Genomic DNA, 3912 nt, shown 5'->3' on the forward strand with positions numbered 1-3912 from the left:
TTACTGTGTGCCAAGTTGAACCTTATTCTCTATTATTCCACATCTGTCTATGTCAGGAAGGTAAAGTGAGCTAACATTAAATCGAAATGACTAATAACATAAGTGGGGTGGGTTCCACAGTCTAGTGAACAGTCTGTTTCTAAAAGGGCTGAAATTTGATCAGAAACGTGCTAATTGAGTCTGAAGAGGAGGATTTTTTTGTACTATAACATAACTCCTCCTGTATATTTTATACTTGTGTTGTGTTAGTACGAGAGAGTATCTCCAGCTGTCAATTCAATTCAATTCAATTTTATTTATATAGCGCCAAATCACAACAAAAGTCACCTCAAGGTGCTTCATAGATACAGAGAATCTGTCCTCCTAACATGATTATTCTCTTTCAGAATAAATCTCAAAAGAGGAAAGCATCAAGATGGCGGTAAGTGGCTGTATGTGCTAAATCATGTATTAGTAGCTTCTTATGGTTTTGTTGAGTGTTTAATATTATTCTTCCTTCAGAAGAGGAATAATAGCAATTATTTTAGCAAAATAGATACTGAGGATTATTACAGCAGTATTCAGCTCCTTCTAACTAAAAGGCTGTGATTAAACAGCATAATACTGCCAGATGGACTTTAGACAGGTGTTGAGGTTTGTGTAGCAGCAACATGTAGTTTATTACATTACTATAAATCAAGTTTTAGGTGGTGTTCAGTCACGTGCCACATAAGTAGGCTTAAGGAGGGGCAGGCATCACTGCAACCAGTGGGGGACGAGGGAAGGGGAGAAAGCGGAGAGAGAGGACAAAAGGCAAACCATGCCTGACCTAAAAAGAGTTTATATAGCAGAATAAGATAAGAAAACTAAATGCTATTTCGTATTCAGTCTTTATAGTAAGTAGTTGTGGCCATGCTAATCCTCTGCAATCCAACAGGGGGTGCTGCAGCGACCCTTACTTACTACAGCCTTGTAGCACACACATACTGTGTTAGTAATTAGTAATTATCAGTCTGCATGTTATATTAATGATGCTGTTGTATATTGTTTATAAGAGCGGTGAAGACACAGCTGCCCCTCCATTTAATGGAAATGCTGACCAGACTGAGGAAGACTCAAGCCAAGACGAAACAGAGGAACAAACTGTAGAAGCTTTACAAGAACAGCTTTGTGAAAAAGATAAAGAGATCCAGGTGTTGAGAGAGATCCTCGCAAAGTCACACATAGGTCCAAACCCTGAGCCCTCACAACCAGAAGAGAGGGCCCAGAATGACATCGTCATCCTCATTGACTCCAATGGAAGATTTATACGTGAGAAGAAACTTTTCCCCAGGGACAAAGTGGCTAAATTTGATTGTCCAAACACTCAAAAAGCCATTGAGCTTCTGGCAGAGGAGCATCTGGGAACTCCAACCCACATCATCATCCACACTGGCTCCAGTCAGCTGAGGCAAGAGCAGGACAGACTGTCAGAATCTCTGAAAGGAGTCATAGAGAAAGCTTCCAACACTTTCCCCGAGAGCAGAGTGGTCATGTCAGCCCTGCTTCCAATGAAAAACATGCACTGTGACACCATCAACAAGATCAACAGCAGACTAGAAAAAGAGTGTGAGAAGCTGCCCAATGTCCACTTCGCCAAACACCCTACCATAAACATAAATTGTCTTTATGATAAAGTCCATCTGTTGAAAGACAAAGTCCGCATTTTTGCCCGGACACTAAAAGACGTGGCTCTCGACAGATACCCATCCACATACCAAACTGTACCAGGAAGAAGCAGCTCAACATATATTCAACAACAATAAAGATGTAATTTTAATTGTAATTGTTCCCAAAACCTAGTTTTAGTTTGCTATAACGACCTTGGTACAGATTTATTCAAACCAACTTTGTCATCACAAGAAATTGTAATAGTGAACTTCTCAGTTTGTGAGTCTGTGTCTTTGAAAAAATAAATTGTATTTTTGTTCCATATTTAAGTTTATCTGCTTAAAATCTTGTTGTTGTTTTTTTTGTCTTACCAAAGCTGTTTAATATATGCTCAAAAATGTTGTTAGTCTGATTGTGATGTATTCAAGTTAGAGACTAAATATTATACAGATTGTGAACTGACAGCATCCACATCCCAGCCATAGGAGACAGACTTCTGTAAAAATTCATTAACAACAAAATCCAGGAAAAAAAGGAGATTCCTCCAGGAAGTTTAAAAAGGGGCGCATGACAGATGTCACGACAACAACAGAGACATACTAAGGCTGTAAACACAACAACACGCGAGAGACGAGATTCAGACTAATTATCAGCAGCTGGAAACAATCAGGTGAGTGACAGACATGCAGTAAAGTAACACAAGATATCACAGAAAACTAACCTACAGAGTAAAACAGGAAACAACCTGAGAAGAACAACCTGAATACTTGACACTTGATAATAAACCAAATTAAAGTTTAAACATTATGCAAAGCACATCTCAGAGGTTAAAGGTAACGGAAGCAAACACAAGAAACTAAATCTAATTAACAAACAACAACCAACTGGACTAACTGGACCAAAGAAAGAAGAATAAAGAAACACGACTGATGACTAAAAGCAAAATAAATAAATAGATGAATAAATGAATGAATAAATAAATAAATAAATAAATACTAAAATAAAAAAGAATCTTAGAAGCTCATAAACCCTGGGTCCAAGATCCAGGACCATGAAAACATGACTCTTTTTAGTTCTTGTTGTTTTTAATATGACATTTTAGGCTCAGTTCTTGTTTCATTTTGGACTTCAGGTTTGAACACTGAGCTGTCCCGCTTCCTTTAAAATATGTTTTTAATGTGCCTTTTCCTCTTTTTCATAAAGGAAGGTTGCTTTCATTTCGTGTTAGAGCCAAATTTCCTAAAGTATATTTTGATTGATATTCTGTTTGTAAATTGTTGTACAGATGATGAATAAACATGACAAATAAAAAGTCACTTGTACTTGTGCGTATTTTAAAAACGACAGCAAGATAATGAAAATAGATGTATGTTTTTATAGGTTTCATTTTATTGTAATTTGTCTTTATCACAAATAATTTATTGTGATGTTTGGCAAAGCATCATGGTTAACACACCTACAGTTAAAAGCTTTACAGCTCCAAAAGGTTTAACTTTATGTTTTTCTGGATGAAATATTTCAATATTACACATCTACAATCCAAGCATTTGATATAGTTTGAAATTTAAGCACTGAATGAACAAAAAACACCCTGCTTTTGACTCATTAGAATTTGTTGTTGATTAAAGTATTACAGAGGCACACGTTCATTCAGTGTTTAATGTTAAGTTGACAGCATCATACTTAAATAGAAAATTTACTCAAGCATGCTTTAAGTTTTAAAATGAGGAAGAAAATGTGTTTTGCGGGAAGCAATTGCCTAAGTAAATTCCATTCTTCACGAGCAAATGTGTACGTTTTGAACTTCTTTTCAGAATAAAAATGATTGAAAACAATACTTATAGACACATGAAAAAGGTAGAGGAAGAAAGCATTGGTTTGGTAAAAAAAAAAAAAAAAAATAGGACCTTAAAAAATGTACTGTATAAAAATATAAAAATAATAATGAAATCAAAACTATAAAGACAGTGTGTGTCACTTTTCTTTGTTTGTTTCAGACGTTACTGCTGCAATCTACAACTCATCAGGCTATAATAAACCACCGGCTCTCACAAGTGTCTATTTCATCACATCATAAGCAAAAGGTCCATGCTGATTCTTGACTTAAATAGGAACACATGGTACACATATAGATTACTATATTATCTGTTATTTTACTGATTACTTATTTTCAAAAGTAATTAATTACTTAGTTACTTTTTAAAAAGGCAAGGCAAGGCAAGGCAAGGCAAGTTTATTTGTATAGCACAATTCAACAACAAGGTGATTCAAAGTGCTTTACAG

The sequence above is a fragment of the Pundamilia nyererei genome, unplaced genomic scaffold (genome assembly GCF_000239375.1).
Source record: "Pundamilia nyererei isolate P.nyererei 1_Seehausen unplaced genomic scaffold, PunNye1.0 scaffold00752, whole genome shotgun sequence".
NCBI lineage: Eukaryota > Metazoa > Chordata > Actinopteri > Cichliformes > Cichlidae > Pundamilia > Pundamilia nyererei.